We start from the raw sequence: 25,030 nt of genomic DNA, 5'->3' as shown, positions 1-25,030 counted from the left end.
GAAATTTAGGAGGGGTGGCTCCCCTGGTGTTAGGAAAGGGAAAAAAAAAACACTTTAAAAAAAAAAAAAAACACAAGAAGGGAACTAGCTGGTTTACATAAATAAAGGCTATGTACACAATCCACTGTACTATACTGTACAGATAGACGACTAGGGTTGTCATATTGCACAATAGTATTGTTTCACGTTATTTAAAGTGTCACAGTTTGCAGGCTTGAAATGTACATGTTTGTGCCTCAGCACTACACCTGATTTTTTCAGTCCAGCAGCTGCCATACAATCCGTCCAGACTGTCCAGGGCCCAGAACTTAGGTCTTTGCTGTGTTCAGGGCCTGGACGGCCCTGTGGTAGAAGCTGTTCTTCAGTCTGTTTGTCTTAGCGGCCAGGGTCCTGAACCGCCTTTTCGAGGGCAGCCTGGTAAAGTGTACGTACCCAGGGTGGGTCGGGTCCCTGGAGATCTTGGAGGCCTTCCTGAGACAGCGCGTGTTGTACAGCTCTTCCAGAGAGGGGAGGGGGGCGCCGGTGATCTTCTGTGCTGTTCTCACGACTCTCTGTAGCGCATTTCTCTCCGCTGTTGTGCAGCTGGAGAACCAGTTGCAGATGCCGTAGGTGAGGATGCTCTCCACTGCGCCGCGGTAAAAGGTCACCAGTATCTCCTGCTTGCTGTGTTCCTTCCTGAGGCATCTCAGGGTGTATAGCCGCTGTTGTGCCCTCTTGATGGTGCCTTTTGTGTTGTCCTTCCAGGTCAGGTCATCCCGCATGTGCATCCCCAGGAATCGGAGGGTTGAGACTCTCTCCACGCTCTCTCCGTCGATGAGCAGGGGCTGGATCTCGGACTTTTTCCTCCTGAAGTCTACGATGATTTCCTGGGTCTTTGACTTGTTCAGCAGCAGGTTGTTAACCTTGCACAGCTTGCTCAGTTGCTCTACCTCATCCCTGTACGCCGCCTCGTCCCCCCCCGAGATACATCCCACCACGGTGGTGTCGTCTGCAAACTTTACGATGGAGTTGCTGGGGTGGACGGGGGTGAAGTCGTAGGTGTAGAGGTTGTAGAGGATGGGGCTTAGCACGCAGCCCTGGGGGGACCCAGTGCTGAGTCTGAGGGCTGTGGAGGTGTGGGGGCCCACCCGCACCCTCTGGGGGCGGTCGGTCAGGAAGTCCTTGATCCACGCACATATAGAGTGTGATAGACCCAGGTCTAGTAGTTTGGTCACTAGCCTGTCTGTACCCAGAGCTTGAACCAGAGCTGTTAAGAGAACAGCGGCCAGTGTCCAATCATGTCACCCCATTCAATGAGTAGCTCATTACCTAAGCCAATGGCAGCGTCCCATTCCATTAGTGCGGTATGACAGCTCCGTGAGCAAAGGCGTTCACGTCGACGCACTCCGTTAGCTGACGTCATCAGACCGCTACGTGCTAGCACGACGGGTGACATTTGGGGAAACTGTCATCACACTGGCTGTCATCACACTGGCTGTCATCACACTGGCTGTCATCACACTGGCTGTCATCACACTGGCTGTCATCACTTTTGGTAAGTACGGCTACGTGAGCCTCGCTTCATATATTGACCAGGGTTCCCGCGCTGGTCTTAAAAAGCCTTAAAGTCTCAAATTCAGCAATAAAAAGCCTAAAAAGGTCTCAAATCTCAGTTACTCAGTCTAAAAATGAGGTGCTAGGTCTTAAAATGAGATCCTGCAAGGAAATCAGTCCGACCACATCTATTTACACAGAAATGAATCAAGCTGGAACCCAAAAAAAAATCGACCTCGAGGATGACAAAAAGCTATCATACATATGGTGTCGCAAATAGGTAAAAAATACTATTCAAAGAGGTCTAAAAAAAAGTCTAAAAAGGTCTTAAATTTGACTTGTTGAAAGTTGTAGGGACCCTGATTGATGCAATCAATGGAATTGTTCATATAAATCAACACAGTGTTGTATCATGAGTTCATAGCAACGCACTCGCAGCTCTCGTTGTTGACGAGAGACAGACGCGGCGAAGCCACCTCGTTAGCTAGGCTAGCTCTACGTTCTCTGAAAGCTCGGTTCAAGTCTTAACAGGGCAGAAACACAATGATAGTAAATCATGAAATCATAGCCGCCTTATATTAGTGGAATTACTAACATCTCCTCTGACGAAATATGCGGCTGTCACTTGTTTGCTGGCGAAATGTTGCTAACGGTCTGCCGCGAGACTGGTAAGAGCAGCGGCGCAAGCCTTGCTTGATATACCGCTTTGATCAAAGCAAATGTCATGCTGGACATGAACACTGCGTTGTTGAACTGTTGAATCAGTTTACAGAAACACACTTAACGTTCGCAGTGGACAAGAGACAGATGCGAGCGAGTGCGAGCGAGCGCAACGTGAGGTTAGCCAGTTTGACGTCCGCTGAAAATGCGCGTCGCTCAATCACTAACGGAGTTATCACTTGTTCGCTGGCGAAGTGTTGACAACTGTCGGCTGGTGTGTGTCATCCTACCGTTCGGTGCGGGGAGTCAGTGAGCCTTTCTCGATAGGTTGATTGGATTCACGACCATTTTCTTACTGACAATGAAGTCGTAGGGTGATGGATTATGATTGATGACAGGTTGGTCATCCAAAAGTATTGCTCCTAGTCCCATGACAGACTTTGACAGTTCGATTAAGACATTCTTGCTCTTGTTGGCTTCAGATGGTGACGTGATGGAGGACAGTGAGTGGCTGTATGGCCCTCTGAGGTCAGCAACAAGCCAACCCCCAGACAAAAGAGGTGGCATGCTCTCTACCAGAAGGTAACGCTTGTCTGTGAAATACCCCGACTTCAGAGTGTTGATTCTCTTCACACCTCCGTCCCCTGCCCCCCCACTCCCTTAACAGACTATCGTTCCTCATCTGTGGTGCTAGTGGATAGCGAGTCGGACCGGTGATCAGAAGGTCATGAGTTCAAGTCCCTACTCCAGGGACACTGTCCCTGTCATCTCGAATTGTAAGTCGCTTTGGATGAAAGCGTCTGCTAAAATGGTAAGAAAGGAGGGGGGGGGAAGTAGGCACTTCAAAATAGATACTTCCTTTCCACAGCAATCAAACAACCCTAACCCCACAACCGGATATCGGTATTGGCCGATATTACGGAGCAGAAGATCGGAAATCACACAAAACGAAAAAAGGTGGGTCCTTCTCGAATGGACAGATGAGCTGGGACGCAGAGAGGCTCTGCTGGAGGTGACGAAGGGGCAGGACAAACACGGACACACACTGTCTTGTAACAAGTTGTCTACAAGCCCACACGGCCGCTCTAACCTGCATGTCGGCTCCTCACACCAGCATGTGCCAGGATGCCCTCCGCGTCCCGCTTGTGTGGTCAGAGTCCTCAACGCCTGAGCGCACTCCACGTGCTGACGCACACACGCACACACACGCACAGACGCACACACGCACACACACGCACAGACGCACACACACGCACACACTTACTGTACAGTATGCACCCACCCACACACAGTTGCGCATGCACACACCCACAGGCACAAACACACACACACACACACACACACACACACACACACACACACTGTGACTGTGTTCCAAATTAAGAGCGCACCCAGCGTGACGGAGATACAGTGCACAGAGATGTATAGACAGAACAGCTCGGGATACGCTTCCAATTATTATGACAGGCCTACTGGTACGATAGATTACCATTAAACAGGGAGGCACCGTGCCAAGTCTGTTCACCCTACGCCACGTACTACAAACTCGGTTGGAACAGGCCGGCAGACTAATTGTCGGTGGGGGTTTTTCCGATGGATAATCCGATAAATCGCGATCGCGCGTAATTCACTGGAGTGGATTATCAAGGTGGAACAACATTGCAATGCAGATAAAACTGGAACTGTCTGACTGTCTGTGTGAGTGTGTGTGTGTGTTTGTGTGTTTGTGTGTGTGTGTGTGTGTGTGTGTGTGTGTGTGTGTGAGCGTACTACTTATGTCATGGTAAGAAACAACCAACTGTCCTTCCCTCCAAAAGGTACATGATCTAACCAGTACATCACATTTGGAAAGGATCAGATATGTATTAAGACAGACTCTCACCATATATCATGGGATCTGGCAACCCCTCATATCACACCTTACACATAGAAGTTCCTAAGTTCCAACATACTTACACTGTTTCAATCTTGTTTAGTGAATAAATGAGGGAGTGAAGGATAGGGGACAGGGAAAATATGGAAGGCTACGAGGTAGATATCTGGTCTTTTATCTGTTTATTTGACATTTTCCTAACCGTTTGTTTGGTTTCTGATACTGTTCCAAATCTCAAGGTGCAATCCTATGTTTCTTATATCGTCTGTTATATATAAATGAGGATACCTGCATATCATTTTATGTGTTTTTGATAGGGTGCCAAATCTCAAGATACAATCTTGTATTTTTTGTAGCATCTGTTATATGAAGATACATAAATATAATCTTACTTTTTTATTTTTGATACTGTTCCAAATCTTAAGATACAATGCTATATTTGTTGTATCGTCGGTTGTGTATATACCGGTATGCAGGTACGTGACTAAAATGTTAAATCATTTTAAATAATATATATAATATATAATTTAAACTCTTTGATATAAACGAAAATGAGCATTGACATAATAATATACTGTATGTGTAAAAAAAGGTTTTTGCCTCAATAAAAAAACATTTGATTAGTGTGTGTGTGTGTGTGTGTGTGTGTGTGTGTGTGTGTGTGTGTGTGTGTGTGTGTGTGTGTGTGTGTGTGTGTGCGTGAGTGTGAACAAGTGAGTGAGTGAGTGTGTGTGTGGGTGTGTCTCTTCTTCTCTATCCCTGAGCTCCAAATGGATTAACACCCCCCCCGCCCCCCCTTCCTCATCCTCTCCACACCTGCGTCTCCGCTATTCCCTCCCTCTTCCCTCCACTCTTCCCTCCACTCTTTCCTCCCTCTTTCCTCATTCCTTTCTTCCAGACGAAACACATAGTATCACACTGTTCATGCCACAAAGCCTTGCACACAGTCTCAGGGGCTAAAAAGCAGAAGACAGCGTTACAACAATGTTACTGTGTGACAACAATGTTAGAGTTGCGTCAGCGCCTCCGCTGGACGCTGTCTCTCTTCCTCCTCTGCGTTCCCTTGAACCGCTGCCTTTTTCATCTGTTCACTAGAGCGCGTGTGTGTGTGTATCGACTTTCTCATGTCTCGTGTGTGTGTAGGCATGTGTGCGCGTATGTATGTGTATGTGTGTGTGTGTGTGTGTGTGTGAGTTTGTGTGTGTGCGGCATCGTCTTTTTCATCCGCCCCGCGTTCTGTTGGGAGATTCTCTTTGGACTCTCACCCGGCGATCAATATGGAGGTTTTTTTGCCTTTCAGCTTTTTCAAAACCAGAGAGGTCAAACACTAGGAGAGGTCAAACACTAGGAGAGGTCAAACACTAGGAGAGGTCAAACACTCGGAGAGGTCAAACACTAGGAGAGGTCAAACACTAGGAGAGGTCAAACACTAGGAGAGGTCAAACACTAGGAGAGGTCAAACACTAGGAGAGGTCAAACACTAGGAGAGGTCAAACACTAGGAGCCAAAGTAGAAAGCCAACAAGGGGGAAAAAAACTCAACCTGCATACATACAGTCGCTACATCATCCAGCTTTTTTTTACATCACCACCCATCTTCCATGCTAGCGGGCAGCGGTAGTCTAGTGGTTAGAGAGGCTGGCTAGTAATGGGAAGGTTTCGGGGTTCGATCCACGCCTCAGGAGGGAGCTGCATGTGCCCTTGAGCAATTAACCCCCAATTGCTCCAGGGGCACCGACTATGGCTGACCCTGTGCCTTGAGCAAAAAAATACCACATTCCAACAATTGATTGACAAGTTGATTGCATGGCATAGAAAACCTTCTTATTATGATGATATTATTATGTTCCCTGAGGGGACAGAGCCCTATCTCCTAATGCAGGCCGTCAGGGGAGAGCTAGCCAAACGCTGTCCAATCTATAGAAGCCAACTTATCTGATGGAAACAGACAATCGCAACTGACGCAAAATATTATGAGCAGACTTCCTGGGAGATGAAATAGTCTGGTGATGTCACCTCAGGGCCGTTCAGTACCTGATGGTTTGTCTAGCACAGCGATTCCCAACCTATGGCCCTCTGGTGGCCCGCGAGGGTACTGCAAGTGGGCCGCCAAATCATGGGCAAAATATTTTTTTATAATAGTTTTTGTTACAAAAACGTTTTAATTAAAAAAAGACATGCATGGTACTGTATTTTTTTCTTTCAAACCTTAAAAAAAATCAGCATTAGTGTGATACTACGAGGCCTACTGCACTGTATGTATGATGATTGCATGATGATGCATATGAAATATCCAATAAGAATAAGAGAATAATGATGAGTCACCCCCAAACATTTACGGGTGTGTAAAAATGCCTGTGTGGGCCGCGAATACTTAAGAGATTTTTAAGTGGGCCTTGAGTCCAAAAAGGTTGGGAACCGCTGGTCTAGCAGTAGCCGGCTAGCTAAGGGGCGGTTTGTCTAGCAGTAGCTGGCTAGCTAAGGGGCGGTTTGTCTAGCAGTAGCCGGCTAGCTAAGGGGCGGTTTGTCTAGCAGTAGCCGGCTAGCTAAGGGGCCTCTTTGAGGCACGCTTTGTTCAACGCTCCATGACTGGGACGTTCCACTGGACTGGGCCCGACGTCTGGAGAAAATGACGGCACGTGGCGCCTTCGCTAACGACTCAAATGTAGCTCTGTACACCTCGCACCCTAGCCACAGTCTGTTTGATCCCCGACCATCTAAGAGACTCAGGAAGTACAGGATCCTCAGGTCCCGTACCAGCAAGCTCCAGAACAGCTTCTTTCACACAGCTGTCACTCTGATAAACACCCCCCCCCCACACACACACACATACACTCTGATGAACACCCCCCACTTACACACACACACACACTCTGATGAACACCCCCCACTTACACACACACACACACTCTGATGAACACCCCCCACTTACACACACACACACACTCTGATGAACACCCCCCCCCCCCACTTACACACACACACACACACTCTTATGAGCAACCCACACACACACACACACACACTCTGATGAACACCCCCCCCCCCCCCACTTACACACACACACACACTCTGATGAACACCCCCCCCCCCCCCCCCACTTACACACACACACACACTCTTATGAGCAACCCACACACACACACACACACACTCTGATGAACACCCCCCCCCCCCCCCACTTACACACACACACACACACTCTTATGAGCGACCCCCCCCCACACACACACACACTCTTATGAGCAACCCCCCCCCACACACACACACACTCTTATGAGCAACCCCCCATCTTTTTCCACATTTGTACATATTTTGATATAGCCTCTAATTTATACATCTGTAAACACCATGCTGGTTAGATTCAATTCGATTCCACTTTATTGTCATCACAGAGTACAAGTACAATACAATGACATTCAGTGGTTAGCTGCTTAACTGCATTTCGTTGTCTGTTACTTTGCAATGACAATAAAGCTGATCTAAAAATGCTAATCTATACTCCAATGTATACTCGATGCTAAAGTAGAGATGAATTAAATCTTTTCTTTTTTTTCTGATTGTTGCATCGAAAGTATTGGAAAGCTGGGTAGACGTGACATTTTAGCTTTGCGTTGGCCTTTGGAGCCTACTACTAGTGTCCAAAGAGACCTCAATGAAAGTCAAGTAAGTCATTACGAGGCTGAAATGTCATCAAAATCAATCAGACACATGGTAAAAACCTCAGACTTAGCAGAATCAAACAGTAACATCATTCAAAAAGAATGCAAGCACCGGTGAGCTCGGCAATCACAAGCAGGCTGGTTGGCCCTCAGATGTTCAAAAGAATGCTCAAGAAATGCTCTTGACTGGCAACGTTAATCTTCAGATTGAAATCCAATTTCAACATTCATTTTCTTGTGATAATAGTTAAGGCGAAAAGACCTCAAAACAAACAACAGCTGAAGATGGCTGCAGTGCAGGCCTGGCAGAGCATCACCAGAGAAGATACCCAGCGTCTGGTGAGGTCAGTGGGTCACAGACTACAGGCAGTTATTGCATGCTGAGGACTGTGGACCAAATACTAAACATGAGTGTTTTATCCAGACATGATATGATTTTGGTCCAATACTTCTGCAGCGCTGAAATAGGGGTAGTATGTCAAACAGTATGTCAAACAACACTGAATTAAAGCTAACAATCTCTACTTCGACCCCATTGCAATTGTTTGATTTCAAATCCAAACTGTTGGGAGTATAAAGCTTAAAAAAAAAGAAATACATTATTCAGACATCAGTCTCCTCTGTGTACAGATCGGAGATCATCTCCCGCCTATCCACACCCCTACATCAACCTATACGAAATCACGTCAATTCCCTCACTTCCACATAAGGGAGGTGAACATTCTCTGTGTGAGTTTGCCGTGTGTGTTCGAACCGGCAGCCTCCCGGAGGCCTTGTCCCATTAACCTTCCCTGTTTGTGATGCGTTGACTGATGCACATGGCTGTAGGCTGTTTAAAATAAACATGTGGTGCTGCTCTATCTGTCTCTTCTAGTCGGAGACAAGCATTAAACTAAGAGGAAGAGGTGGGGAGGGGCGGAATCCCACAGAGAGGGGGGGAAGGAAAGGAAGAGAGGTTAGTACCAGTTTAGTATGGATATAAATCTTGGCTTGACGTGGAACATCGCCCTTCTTCATTCATGTTCATACCTTCCTGAGGTTTTTTCCCCTGTCCAAAGGCATTTTAAAGTGGCAGTAGGCAAAATTACAGAAAACGACCCCCTAGGTGCGATACCCTTCTAATTCAATCCTCAACCAAAACAACGGCACTCTATTTGTGACATCCAATTGGACACAGGGTGTACATTTGAACGATAATGTGGAAACAGAAACACATCCAAAACACCAATACAACATCCGGACAGTCTATATATTCAGACACAGAAAGAAAAACTAAACAAGTGTCAAACTAAACTATCAAATGGAAATACAAGCCACTGGCCGCATCATGAAGGAGTTCCAACATGTGTTTCTACCCTATGTATTAGACATTACATTTGTTCTTGAAGGTGAGTTCATTTTAACCGCGATCCGAAAACAGAGAAATCCCCAATGTGATTAAGCACACAGCTTGTTCTGACAGTCCACTGCGTGTTGAGACACGGTAGCCTCATTAGCGTCTCCCTCCATTGTTGATGTTCTGGGTATGAATCAATGGATGAGCATAATGCAACACAAGTGAAACCTCTGAGTTATCATCTGCTGTCCAAGCGGTGTTTGTCTACTGATCATATTTAAGCAGACACACTGCTACGAGGATACGAGAGAGAGAGAGAGAGAGAGAGAGAGAGGGGGGAGAGAGGGGGGGAGAGAGAGAGGGGGGGGGGAGAGAGAGAGAGATAGAGAGAGAGGGAGAGAGAGAGAGGGAGAGAGAGAGGGAGAGAGAGAGAGAGGGAGAGAGAGAGAGAAGGAGAGAGAGAGGGATAGAGAGAGAGGGAGAGAGAGAGAGGGAGAGAAGGAGAGAGAGAGAGAGAGAGGGAGAGAGAGAGAGAAGGAGAGAGAGAGGGAGAGAGAGAGAGAGAAGGAGAGGGAGAGAGAGAGAGAAGGAGAGGGAGAGAGAGAGAGAGAGAGAGAGAGGGAGAGAGGGAATGAGAGCATTAATCTGAAGAGCAATTGTGAATTATTCAGACGACATCATGCAGGAAGTCAATGATGATTTAACACCCGTTGTCCGTGACAGATTAACGCCTAGCCCTCATCCCAGATCCAGACCATTAATTCCTGTTAGCATCAAAGGGTTTAAATGCTAACTGCACTATTGCATAGCTTTACATCAGGCTAAGGCCTCAATGGACAGTTAGAGCAATATCACACTGGATCGCTGGGGCCTTGATGGTGTTATAAAGGATGGTCCACTTTGATATGAACCGAGGAATGTTTTGCCTGGGGTTGGAGAGAGCTCCAGTCTGACAATGATGAAAAGTGTAAAAGATAGATGTTTCATCACCGGCTGATGTCTTTGGTTTGGATGCAGGTCTGCGAAATACAATGAGAAAACAAACTTTCGTTTGAGGGCGCTATGAAAGGATCACATCGTCCGATGGGGATGTGTACCATTGATGATTCACGACAAACATCCTTCCAAGTCATTCGTTTCAGGATTAGGACTAGGTTAACAACACACCAAAAATATATTTCATCCAGTGAACATGTTTTGCATGACCAAATGTCTTCTATGATGGAGTCTAAAATGCAATGTCTTCGGTTCATAGCTCTCCCTGTCCCCGATCGCTATGCCTACTGACACATTTCATCTACGGCTCATTCACAAAACAGGCAAGGCATACCAGTGAAACCCGCTGGGTCAATCCCCTTTCCTAAGAACATGAGACACATCTCATAAGAGCCTCACACAGAACAATTTCAACCACATCTGATCCGCTTCAATTAATATCCATGAATTATTGAGAACTGGTGGTGGAAATATTGCCAAAGTGCATTGCTATGCAGATCAGCCTCTAAAAATAGACCTTCTGTGTTCTGTGGAGAAAAGACAGAGAGAGAGAGAGAGAGAGAGAGAGAGAGAGAGAGAGAGAGAGAGAGAGAGAGAGAGAGAGAGAGGGCAGAGTGGAAGCAAGAAGCGAGGGATGAAGAGAGGAAGAAGGGATTGAGACGAAAGGGAGGTAAATGGCAGGGAGAGATTGAAGGGAAAGAACTGGGAGGGGGGGGGGGGTAGAGGGAATAAAAAATATGATTTTGAAGAGGTGAGGAGAGGAAAGCTCAGGAGCATCAGAGAGACCATCATAGATAAACACCCAAGGAAGGTTGTTTAGTAAGCCCCTGTATGGAGAGGGCTTTTCAAGGAATTATGACGGAGAGAAGGTTTTAAGGCAGAGTGAGATGGTCTGAAACGAAGAAGGAGAGGTTCTTATCACAGCTGTGAGAAATCACACTCACCTGTTTCCCAAGATTGGTATTTAGGTGGGGGGGGGGTTTAAGTGAATAATACTTCACAGAGATCACAAACCAGGCTTCAGATAGAACATAACGTTCAGAGTACATATTTCTTTCGGAGAAGTATCAAATCATACCCGTTCTATGAATGACATGACTACCGCCTACACTGTACACATATAGTACCGCTTCTACAAACAGTGTCATCTCCTATGTCAGTATCATCAGTCAATTTCCCACCAGTGTGAAACCATAGCTGATCTCTGCGTCGCCTTCCCCCATCCAACACGACGTTGAACATTTTTACATTCCAGTTATGTCATCCAAAGTGACTCACAAACGACTACATCCGTCTAAATAACGGGAGAATTGCCGACGCCGTTGGCAGTCACGGCGCGACAGACAGGAAGAAAACAAAGTTAGCTGTTTTGGTTTATTTCGTTTCTTTCTTCAAAGAGCTGAGGTAATGTACAGCAGGGTGTTAGGGGGGGTTGAGAGGTCTGAGGAAGAGAAATCCCAGGTTTAGCCTTAAGAGATTTAGTATACAGGGCGTTACTCTCCCAAAGGTAGCGACTCTGCTATCCTGACAGCGGCAGGAAGCTCATTCCACAACCCGGACGCCACCAGGGTTTGTACAGCATCAACTAAAAAGATGATAGTGTTCCTTCAATAGAGACTTTCTAAAGGCAGTGCTGGAGAGGTGAGAGGACGTGAGAGGAATCGACCTCTTCTCATTTGTCTAGCCTGGCCAGACCTAACCCTAAAGCTCCCGTCTCCTCCTTCAAACACCGCCCCAAAGCCGCACTTCGCGCACTCTCTCCGTTACGATCGAGTCCGAAATCTCCACCAGTTGAAAGTCCGTCTGACCTGTGAAACCCCTCTTCTCTGCTCTCTCCTTTTCTCTCTCTCCTCTGAGGGTTCCTCTCTTCTCTTCACGTCGACCCTCTGACACGGCTTATAGCGGAAAAGCAGGAGAAAGGTGGAAATCCAAATTAGCCTTGGATGTTAATACCAGGGGACTCAATATGCATTACACTCTCCACCTAATTGGCTTCCTTCCTCTCTTTGCTTTTTTTTTTACGGTTGAGAAATCCTAGGTATGCGGCCGACATGTTGCAGGCGTGCTTTGATGGGGGAGGCAGAGTGGTGTATATTTAACGTGGGGTTCGAGCAGGGCTCTGGGGGCGCGATCACAGCCATCATGCAGGGTTTTTGGATTAGCTACCGCATCTGAAACGCTGATGAATATTCATGGTCGCTATGCTGCAACCTCAGGTGGGGAGCACACCGTCACCTGTGTGTGTGTGTGTGTGTGTGTGTGTGTGTGTGTGTGTGTGTGTGTGTGTGTGTGTGTGTGTGTGTGTGTGTGTGTGTGTGTGTGTGTGTGTGTGCGTGTGCGTGTGCGTGTGCGTGTGTGTGCGTATGTGTGTGTGTGCACACTTGTGTCTTTTAACCCTTCAGTGAGGTTTATAATGATTTCCTTATGGTGTGTTTCTAAAAATTGGGTTAGGGTTAAAGTTGTATGAAAGAAATGGTAGCATTTGAATTTACGTACCCCCAATTCTCTGGTGTTCATTGCCAGGTAGTCAGCTATATAATTACAGTGTCATTACGGCATTATTAACAAACTAAATAGGCCTACACACTGGACGGGAAGATCACACTTTGGAAAGTAGAAACTTAACTTAAGTAAGTCTCATGTGAATCAATAATTCATATTTCAATCCGAAATGTCTTAGTAAAATACAGATCTGAACCAATACACAGTATATTAGATGCAGTAGTTGAGAATATTACATTTCTGACGGCATACTTTATATTCAAGGGATTTGTTTTGTTTTTAGTTCATCAGGGTGAACATTTGTTCAGGTCTCCCAGCACCATCAGTGTAGCTGACAGCCCCATTTGAGATAATACACTGTTGCTTGTGTACAGTTGGAGATTAGGTGGGAGCTGTGTGCTAAGGAAGGCTAGCCATACGTCTCCCCTTTCTCCTTCTCCCTTTGTCCTCAAAAACCACTTTCAAAACCAAGAGGCCATATCTCTGAGCCTTCCAGCTTGTCACATTAGAATGAATTTCATTATGCTCACATTATGGAGGGAAGAGTCACCGGCCAACGCCCCCCCCCCCCCCCCCCCAAAAGCACAATTGAGTACGTCAGTAGCTTTCTGCAGCTTTAGTAGCTCTCCCCATATGTAAAGAGACACTCAGTTTGGATCATGCATTCGAATGAAACCGTTTTTTAAAAGTTTTCGGAAAACCCCCCAGAAAAGTCATTCACTCTCAAGTTAATCCTTGGAAAGGGCCTTTCCAGTGGCATTTGTGCAATTTCACCAGAGTGGTGAACAAAAGCGTATGGCATCTGGAAGTGGAGTCCCATAATCTTTCCTCTAGAGTAGTTAGTTACATTGGCAAAGTTCAGTGCAGCCCAGTGCCCATGTATAATTAACTCTGCAAATTGCATAAGCCTTCTAGCCGGGCAATTCTAAGGTACATTAAGACTCCCCTGTGTGCTTTAAAGATTAAATAACCGTTTTTTTTTTTTCTAACCAATGCTTAGCTTGTTTTCTTTCTCTTATGAAGTTAGGGTACAAATTAGGGTTAACACCACGAGTGACAATGAGGATTCACATGTTGACTTTTGTAATGACTTTTATAATTGAGATAACTTTGACACTGTGAAAACCTCACCCTCTCCTTCCCTGACTTTGATCAATAATATATATATATAAATATATACGGTATATATATATATGTTACGGTACTAGGGCTGCACGATTTGGGGAAAAAATCGAATTGCGATTATTTGGACAGATATCGCGATTGCGATTAATTTGCGATTATTATTTTTTTAAATAGCAAAAAAAAAAAAAAAAAAAAAAAAAAGGGGAGTTTTTGTAAAGTGTGGCCATATCTCCGGCTAGGAAGGTCGTATCAACGTGCAGTTTGTTTGTACGTCTTCAGGGGACTTAGAGGCTCCCTCCTCTAGCACCCCCACAGCCCGAGCTACGAGTGAAAGAACTAAACTTACATTGGGTTGCTTTAAAGTTGGGTTGCTTTAAAATCAAGCTTCAGATTAAAACATGTGATGGAGCATTACTAACCTGACTCAGGTGGTTTGTTTCACACAACCATCTAGGAAAGCTTAATTGGAAGCTGTTTGGAAAAGGGCAGGTACTTTAAAAAAATACTTGGCAGGTGATTGGATGAATATCACCTATTTTCAGAGAGCATTACCACATGATACCATCAAACTATTAACTGCTCTAATTCTAATGCAAGGATGAGAACTTAAAAGATATGAATTGTATATATGATAACCTCATCTCATCTAGACAGGTGGCTACTTTCTAAGATGATCCAGCTATTAAAATGATCATTTGGGGATACACTGTGACTATAACTGAAAGAACCACATCTAGATGACTCGGTCAACAGTCGAACTGATGAATGATAGAATGGTGGTCTCTGACTATGGAGCACAGACACACGTCACCTTGACTTAGGAATCTGTGACATACTTCAGCCCAAGGCTAGGCTAGGCTAACCTCTGCGTCTTTAAAGCCGGCTGGTATGAACGAATGGTATGAGGTTATGCATACAGGACACATTCATGTTTGACAACAGAACAGTTAACTTCCATGTATCCATAAGCCTGCTATACTATATAAACACCAACCCGCAGGTTGCTGAGACTGTCAACTCTGTGTCTGTACTTTAACGCCGGGTTAGCATGAGTAGCTAAGCTAAGCTACCGTCTCAAAGACTACAAGTTAGCTAAGCTAAGTTTAAGGCTGGACTAACAGCACCGACATGCACTTGGCTGGTACAGTTAGTATAGTGAAATTGTACACTTACCTGTCGCAATTATAACATACTAACGTTTATCATACGTCCAGTAAGCCATGTGGTGTCTAATTGTCTCCGTTACGTTAGCCCAAAGTCTCATAATAATTGGACTGACTGTCGTGACACAACCTATGCCTGCGTTCGTAAATTCGCTCTGAGAGCGCCGGGTTCAAAGTCATAAAGAGACCAAGTAATTTGATTGGACAAGAGGCATTCCATGAGTGCTGATCAAATTTCCAAAAGAGGTTTTAATCTCAATGTGACTTCCTGGTAAAATAAAGGTTTAAAAAAAAAAAAAAAAAAAAAACGCAGGCAAATCGCAGGCTTTGCGATTAGCTAATCGCATCATTTAAAATCGCGATTTCGATTTAAAATCGATTAATCGTGCAGCCCTATACGGTACATGTGGGAATACGGTACATGTGGGAAAACTAGGGTTAGGGTTAGGTGCTAGGGTGACTTGGTACATGCTGGCATGTCTAACCCTAACCCTAACCTTAACCCTAACCATAACCCTACCCCTAACCTTAACCCTAACCTTAACCTTAGCACCCTAGCACCTAACCCTAGTTTTCCCACATGTACCGTATTCCCACATGTACCGTACCATATATATATATATATATATATATACATAATTATTACATTTTTTGTTTTGTTTTGTTAGAATTTTTAAACAGGGCCAGCCCTAACCTTTGGGAGGCCCTAAGTAAGATTTCATTGTGTTTTGTATAAATATGAGTTGATAGTGGGGGGCCAATAATTCAAGATCTATTACCTGACAAAATCAAGATAATCTACCTGAGACCTGATTATTACTAGAGCAAATGGATTAAATTGATGAAACTGTGTGTGTGTTTTGTAATCTAATTGAATGACTGTTTACACTGAAGGAAAACAAAACCGATGGTAAAATACCTTCTCTGACGTCATAGGTCCCTGCGGAGGGCCTGGCACTCGTAGAGATAATGGATATTTTTAAGTGTCGAACACATTTGGAGGATCTTTGGACCTCTGTTGGTTTCTTGGAGTTGGCAGCTCTGAGAACAGATTGCTGTATTTATTTAATTTAGCAGCCCCTGGAAAATATACCCACCCAGACTGCCAGATTTAATGAACCTCAAAATGTAGTGAAATCATGATTATAGAAACCGATTTCCCCGCCGTTTCTTTGTCCGTTGAGGCCGCTGGAGTCTCTCAGCCTGTCTGTCTGCCAAACCCTAGGCTGATCCCAGGTCTGTCCACGACCACCATAAATCATCCTGCAGCTAAAGGCCCAGGTGCGACTAGAGAACAAGCGTTGCAGGGTTGGATATTCACTCAGAGTCGTCTGCAGGGCCGCAAACATGTCAGGTACGGCAGGCTGATATCCCCACCGCTGGAATTACACTGATCTCTGACACCCGCTGGGCTCCACTTCCTGTGGTTGACACTAATGACCACGCTAGGAAGGACAGAAGTAGTGATGTCATCAGAACCAGTGAAGTAGAGGTATTTAATCCTGTATGTCATGTCTAAGTCACCTGTCCAGATTCTAAAACGAATACCGAAATAGACTATTGATCAACGCGACGGCGACTTCAATCGAAACCAACTTTCAGAACCGGCAGTTAAGAAGTTGTAAGTCGAAAACTAAATGTTTAAAGGATTGAAAAGAGAGTTAAAGTTTGCTTTAAAGTTGCGACTCCTTTAGAATTCATAGCTTTTTTTCTTTTCTTTTTTTTATTCAAGATCAAAAAGTGAATATAGAACTAAAGCAACTTTGATGTCTGCGGAACAGGGAAAGATGAGACACGGCAATTATTAAAAGTAAAAACATCATCAGTCAGCCTCCGTCTCTCGATAAGATTGTCTGGAACTTTCCAGCAGGGTGCTGTCGCCCCTCCGTTTGACTGATGACTGATTTCCTGACGGATAACTAAGCAGCTAAGCTGTTTGTCTGTGATTTTTAATGAGAGCGAGAAATTCATCTTAACCATTAAAGGAGTCATAATATGCCTGAATGATGTATATTATTATGCTCGTTCTCCACTAGTTAATGTGGTCTCTGGGGTCCCCGTAACATGTCATTGAAGTTTTTTGCTTGAAAATACCACTCAGATTTTAATCTAAAATCATTCCAGCACGCCTCTCAACCACTCTGTTTCTCGTCGAGCTGTTTTTTCTTTGTCATGCAAATGAGCTGTTTCTCTCCACGCCCTCTACTAGACCTCAGCCAATACATTTCCGGCGCATTTCCCTTGACAAGTCAACTTTAGAATGGCCGCTATTGTGATAGAATTCTCCGGTAGTTCTTGTCTGATGAAGGGACAGCAGGTAGCGATGGTATACCATGGGTACAGCATGTTCTGTCATGGAGCCTTCAAACAGTTGAGGAGTTCTATAACACACATCTACATATGAAGACTGGAGCACACAGCTCTAATTACTATACCACACTCAACATTAAGACCAATACATAACATCCCTATATAACTACTACACTAACAACATCCCTATATAACTACTACACTACTATATAACATCCAGAAGATCACCGGCGCCCCCCTCTCTGGAAGAGCTGTACAACACACGCTGTCTCAGGAAGGCCTCCAAGATCTCCAGGGACCCGACCCACCCTGGGTACGAACACTTTACCCGGCTGCCCTCGAAAAGGCGGTACAGGACCATGGCCGCAAGGACAAACAGACTGAAGAACAGCTTCTACCCCAGGGCCATCCAGGCCCTGAACACAGCAAAGACCTAGGTTCTGGGCCCTGGACAGTCTGGACGGATTGATGGCAGCTGCTGGACTGAAAAAATCAGGTGTAGTGCTGAGGCACAAATATGTACATTTCAAGCCTGCAAAGTTTTTTTTCTTCTTTCCTAACACCAGGGGAGCCACCCCTCCTAAATGTCATTGTTTGGTACCTGTACTGTAGCAATGACAATAAAGACCATTCATTCATTCATTCATAACTACTACACTACTATATAACATCCCTATATAACTACTACACTACTATATAACATCCCTATATAACTACTACTATAACATCCTTATAACTATTACACCAGTACAGCAGCCAAAATGCTTTATTACTACTATTTGACACAAATTCAGAACAGAACAGAACCCTAACAGGACACATTTTTAAAATGAGTCACACAGAAATGTTGTTATGACAAGCTACATGTTTGGCATCTAGCAGAAGTAAGAGAACCATCTATCCATTAGTCATCACAAGAAAAAGTCATCTATGCTAGGACCAGGGGCCATCGGCAGTCATAATGCTAGAAGAAGGAATAATTAGCCTAGCTGTTGTTGTTTTTTTCTTTTTCATATATTTTATTTACAGGAGAGAAATGACTGTGCAGGAGGGTAGAGGGGATGAAGGTCTTAGGAGAGACAGTTAGGGTGTAGCCTGAAGAGATGGGTCTTTAGTCTACGGCGGAAAATAGGTAGTGATATGTTAATGTTAATGTTAATGTAAATTTTATTTATAATGCGCCCCCATCCAACTTTTACATCGGCCCGGGGCGCAGCCCGGGTAAAGGAACAGATAAAGACAAGGACAAGGACAAGGAACACAGAAAGCAAACAGACACAGACTACTTAAACGAACATCTCAAGGGATACAATTTACAACAAATAGGGAGTAGACTTAGGGAACATCATTGACGAAGAGGTGGGTTTTTAACTTGGCTCTAAAGGAGTCCAGAGTGGGGGCAGACTTGATGGCGGAAGGGAGCGCGTTCCACAGGGTCGGTGCTATCACCGCAAAGGCACGGTCACCCTTCCTCTTGAGGTTGGTGCGGGGGACCCTCAGGCTGAGTTGGGCGTCGGACCTGAGCCTGGGCCTTGAGGTGGAAGACAGGTCCAGGAGGTCCTTGATGTAGGGTGGGGCGAGACTGTTGAGAGCTTTGTAGACAAAGGTGCAGATCTTGAACTTCACTCTCTTCTTTACTGGGAGCCAGTGAAGGGAGATGAGGACAGGGGAGATGTGGTCCCTCATTTTAGTGCCTGACACCAGCCTGGCAGCGGCATTTTGGACTAGCTGCAGGCGGTAGATGGTCTTATCAGGAAGTCCAGCATAGAGTGAGTTGCAGTAGTCGAGCCTAGATGAAATTAGCATGAGGACGACCCTCCTCAGGTCACTGGGGGTGAGGAAGGACTTGATCATGGCTATGATACGTAGTTGGTAGAAACATGACTTCACGACGGAGCTCACTTGCCGGTTAAGGTTGAGCTCGGAGTCCAAGATGACACCGAGGTTCTTGACATGTGGTCTGACAAGGGTGGACAGGCTTCCCATGTTGGTGCTGAGCTGAGTGATGGCGGTGGTGTTGCCGATGAGGAGGATTTCCCCCTTGCTCTCATTCAGCTGTAGGAAGTTCTGGGCCATCCACTCCTTCACATCGTGGAGGCAGTCCATCAGGCGCATCAGATCGGCGGGGTCGTCAGTGTTGATTGATAAGTAAAGCTGGGTGTCGTCTGCATAGCAGTGGAATGAGATCTGGTAGCGTTGAGGGATTAGACAGAGGGGGAGCATGTAGAGGGAGAACAAGATGGGACCGAGGATGGAGCCCTGAGGGACCCCACAGGTGAGGTTGGCTTGTCTGGAGGAGCTGTCTGCTATGTGGACGGCGTAGGTTCTATTGCTGAGGTAAGACTTGAACCAGGACAAGGCGGTGTCGGTGATGCCAACCTCCTGCTGGAGTCGATTAAAGAGGATGGCATGGTCTATGGTGTCAAAAGCTGCGCTGAGGTCCAGGAGGACCAGGGCAGCACATTTCCTGGAGTCTGTGATGAGGAGGAGGTCGTTCCAAACCTTTAAAAGTGCCGACTCAGTGCTGTGGCCAGGTCTGAAGCCAGACTGAAACTTCTCCAGGATGTTGTTCTGTTGGAGGTAGGGCCATAGCTGGCTGAGGACAGCCTTTTCCAGCAGCTTGGCCACGACTGGGAGCTTGGAGATGGGTCTGTAGTTACTGAGGTTGGAAGGGTCCAGGTTGGGTTTCTTAAGGAGAGGCTGTACCACTGCTTGTTTGAGGGTGGGCGGAACAATGCCAGTGGCCAGCGAGCTGTTGATTATTGAGAGGATGTGTGGCCCTACTGTGTCGAACACCTCTTTGAGGAGGGGGGTAGGGATGGGGTCCAGAGGCGATGAGGCCAGCTTCAGTACAGCGGCCATCTTGGATAGGGCTGGTAGAGTGAAGGGACAGAAGCTGGAGAACGTGGATGAACATCCCAGTGTAGTGGCTAAGTCCTTGGTGGAGTGCGGGATGTTTTTTCTGATATTGGTGACTTTATCAGAAAAAAAGGATAAAAATTCCTCGCACTTAGCCGGGGATGGATCCTGGATGATGGTAGGGGGGGGGGTGAACAACGGTGTTGATCGTCCTGAATAACACTCTGGGGTTGTGTGAGTTAATGGAGATGAGAGTGGCAAAGTACTTAGCCCTTTCAGTCTTTACGACCTTCTGATAGGTCCTCTGCTTTTCCCTCAAAATCTCGAGTGAGATGGTCAGCCCGTCCTTTTTCCACCTGCGTTCCGCCTGTCTCCACGCTCTTCTCTGAGATCTGATGGTGTCGTTGAGCCAAGCCGTGACCCTGGGTTTGGGCTTTTTCAGGGTAAGCGGGGCTTTATATTTAAAGTATATTTACTTTAATAGAGCAGGATAGGCAGTCAGTAGTGCAAACACACAGAATCAAAATCTGAAGGGACACTGAATCTTTGATGGCGGTTAATTTGACAGGAATATTTTGCCTACGCCAATAAGGTAGGAATCAGAACACCGATCCATAACAGATTTGATCAACCCATAGGATTGGACCCAAGCCCGTCCAATCCATGGGTAAACCTGCGGGCCCCTGTGTGTGTGTGTGTGTGTGTGTGTGTGTGTGTGTGTGTGTGACCCCCAGTACTGACAGATGCGACGTGTCACACAAGCTGGACAGCTGGACAGCACAAGCAGTGTCCACGCAGACATACACACACACACAAAGTCATATTTCTTTTTTTTTCGCCCCCAAAATGGCCAGGCCTGTGGATGTGTCCTAGTCCCTCCCTGCCTCCTGACTATGAGAGTTATTCATTTTAATTAACCGCTCCACTCCACCACACTCTATGTGCCATTCTTCACTGTCCAACAGGTAATGGCACGAGCCCTCCAAACAATTAGTCATGTCTGTTTCTCCATTAATGTGATTCGTAGTGGAGCGGTAGAGAGCGTGCGTGCGTGCGCGCGTGTGAGCAGGAGAGCGGATGAGTGGGTGCGTCCTACAATGGACCTATTTTCAAAAACACAATAAACCACAGTCGGCGAAAGTGCTGCTACTCCACACTCCAACACTTCTCTTTGTAAACCACGACTATTGTTCCCACTACACGTGTTGGTGAATTGGAAACACTTTAGCCCGGCAGGCTTGTGTAGGGGGGGGTTTTAAGTGTTTGTGTGGAGCGTGAGTGAGTGCGTGCTTGGGCCTCCCACTCAACAATACCGCTTTGGACAACAGGAAATGAGTAGGCGCAAACAATAAAAGAGTAATCGGTTACCAACAGGCCCAAAACCACCGTGTGGAGCCCTGTCACAACAGTCGTGTCTTTAAAAGCACACAGGGGCTTGAGACACAGAGGCGGCCCGATGTTTACCGCCTCCTACAGCCAGCGACCCGTAACTCACATGGGATGATTCAGCAAGTCTGCGAATATCCACGCCTGGCGAAAGACATTACACTTTATCAATCTGTTCATCGGGAGAGGGAGGCGCGCACAGATCAACACATTCATCACTGATTTCATCATTGTGTTTGGCTCCCTGTTGTTCATTCCGCCTTTCAATTTCCAAACCGTCCGTATGCGTCAAGCCCGTACGGCCCACGTACGCTCTCGTCTCCGATCAGATACGTCGACAAACATATATTGTTGAAGGTGTGGTCTAGAACTTGTGAAATAGTATTCGGCGATAGGATTCACGGAGGACGGAGCGACTAGGAGCTCCGATATGGCAGGATGTTGCTGTGTGTGTCTGTGATTCCAGATTGCAGAGCGGGAGTTTGGGGCCGGTATCTGACAGGGGTTTCTGTCGGCGGTATCGACAGACAGAGAGGACGAGGACGACATGTGCAGAGGTGCAGACAAGAGGGAGAAATATTAATAAGGCCAGGTTTGGAAAGAAGCCAAACATTGGCACGATCTGGGGTGTGTGCATGTGTGCGTGCGTGTGTGCATGTGCGCGTGTGTGCATGTGTGTGTGTGGGAGCGCATCATCAACACAAGGTCAATCTTAACATAGCGCCCTTGTCATAACGACTGATAAATACATAACAATACAACCGGTGACATCACCTTGTTTGTCTATTAGGTAGCTTAGAGTAAACAGAGAAACATCCAAGTTAAGGATCCGTCAATTAGCATGCATCTCAAATCCATTAATCAGACATGACTAATTCATTATCTAATTGACCTATGCAAGCCTCTGCTGTGCACCAAGTTAAACAGCTAATTAGGAGCAGGGGGAGAAATGATTGAATGATGGAGTTTGGGGCTTTTAGGAGTAACAGCTTATTTGGAAGCCCTGCAGAGAACAGTTGGGTACACACGATTATCACCCTCTTAAGAAATCACCACAACAACAACAAGTCAATAGAATTCATGAACGGTATACCGAAAGGAGAGATGAGGATCCTTTTAGCTAGGATCTGTTGATCGTCGTCATGGTGATGGAAAACATTTGTTTGACTTTCGGTGGACTCCTTCAGTAACCTCCTGTGAGCGCTGTGTTGTTCTCTATGCTTCCTGAAGTCACCTTTTTCATCTCTCATAGGCCTATATATTGTAAATAATCAATACAAAAAACGATGTTTTAAGTTCGATATTTAGAGTTGTCAAAAGCTGAAAAAGACAGGATTTTGGATTGAGCACCATCACTAAGGTCATATTCTCACATGAAAGTCTGAATCTTGACCCGGAGCAAGTGGATGAGATTGCAACATTGTTGCATAAATTATTTCTCTGATTTGCGTTCTCACAGCCCTTTATGTAAACGAAGTAACATACGCAATCGAAGCAACAGACGTAGTTTAATTGCCCGTTTGCCCCGCTCTTTCCAGATCCACACGCATGCGCTGTTGTTTTCCTATGGACAGCCTCGATGCGTTGTTTCTAACCGGAGCGAAACCACCCTTTTCAAGCGGAGCATCCGACGGGTGTTTGCTCCGGGAGCGACTTCGAATGCGCGTTCTCACAGCTCCAAACGACGCAGAGCATCCTAAATCCTTATCCTAAACTCCGATTCCAAGTGCAAATGTTCTATTGAGAACACACCCTGAGTCACTGACAGGGTTTTCCAGCACACTCAGTTTTGACTGCTGCTACAATAGCTTTGTTGGGCAGCTTGACATCAAACCACATACAGTAGACTACACGCAGCTCTGGGCATCTCTCAAACAGCCTAACACTTCCTCTTCAGAGAGGTAATACACCTTATAGTGGACTGTTTTCAGAAGAGTAGCCTGTGTATCAATCAACCAATCAATCAATCCAACTTTATTTTAGACTGCATTGAATGCAACTCCAAGTGCTGAACATAAAAACAATAGTAAATAAAATACCACACAATAAAACAAGAGGTAGTAGATAAGAAATAGATCAAATAAATACACAATAACACAACAAAACCAGGAATAAAACAAGAAATAGGAGATAAGAAATAGGGGTAAAAGTGCAAGTTGAGATAAACACGAGATAAAAGCCAGGCTAAAAAGTTGTGTTTTAAGCTTTGTTTTAAAGATTTCCAGACACTCTGCCACCCTCTAGTCCAACGGCAGACCATTCCAAAGACTAGGGCCATAGTGGCTAAAGGCCTCGCCATGGGGGTTAGACCGGACCCCTGGAACAACCAAGAGACCACTACCAGAGGACCTGAGGGATCTAGTGGGTACATATCTTAAAACCATGTCTGACATGTGGTGCTTTGTAAACCAATAAAATAATCATAAACCAATTCTACGACTAACAGGTAGCTAGTGAAGCGATTTTAAAAGCAGGTGTAATGTGTGCTCTCATTCTGGTCCTCTATGGCTTTTTTTTTAGGTCGACCACAAAGGACAGCATTACAATAGTCCAGCCTGCTAGTGAAGTGTGCACTAGTATGTTAGTATCTTAGTGTAGGTTTGTGTTTGGTTGATATATGTAGTGTATGTGTTACGGTACATGTGGGAATACGGTACATGTGGGAAAACTAGGGTTAGGGTTAGGTGCTACGTCGACTTGGTACATGATGGCATGTCTAACCCTAACCCTAACCTTAACCCTAACCCTAACCCTAATCCTAACCCTAACCCTAACCGTAGCACCCTAGCACCTAACCCTAACCCTAGTTGTCCCACATGTACCGTATTCCCACATGTACCGTAACATATGCAGCCCTGCGGTTAAATGGTCAGCGATTAACCCGCTACGCCACCTAAGCGCCCCGCACTCCTTTTTAATGGAATGGAATGACATGTCCTATTCGAATCCTTTCCTCTTTTGAGATTGTGCTGCTGGTCACGGTTGTGTGTGTGTGTGTGTGCGTGTGCGTTTTTGCGTGCGTGCGTGGATGGTTACGTTACATCCCCACTACATACAGTACTTACAGTAGGTTACACCGTCAGATTTACTACACACATAAGCAATATTTATCAATAATTAGTGATCACTATCGATTATTATTTGTATGTACGTTCATCATTTGTGCTGTTTAACGAATAGAATAGAACAGCATCATGTTTGTGTATATACAGGGACGTTGTTGGGTCTGCCAAAAGGATTTATCAAAATAGCTATGTTCTCAATTCACTTATCAGCTGAGCTGGGCTAATAATCGTTGAAGACTCTGGTTACTTGGTTTAGTTCTGCAGCGCTGTGCTGAAACAAAGATGTTGTAGCTAACAACTCTATAGCTGGAAATTAACCCAGGCCTCCAACCCCCCCCCCCCCCCCCCGAAAGCGAGTGCACAAGCCATAGTGCTAATTGAGTCAACTTTCCTAGCAGCGTCCATAACATTCATTAACATGGTTAATGTAATACCCTTACACGACTCCCACCATGTAATCCCAGTGATTAATATAGAAATGAAAGGTTTGAAACATGAGTAGAATTTGGTTAGAATGAAACAACTCCACCGTGCCGAATATGAAACTCTGGAAGGAAAGTG

The sequence above is a fragment of the Nansenia antarctica genome (genome assembly GCF_963989245.1).
Source record: "Nansenia antarctica genome assembly, chromosome: 6".
NCBI classification, from domain to species: domain Eukaryota; kingdom Metazoa; phylum Chordata; class Actinopteri; order Argentiniformes; family Microstomatidae; genus Nansenia; species Nansenia antarctica.
Note: the sequence above shows the minus strand (reverse complement) of the source record.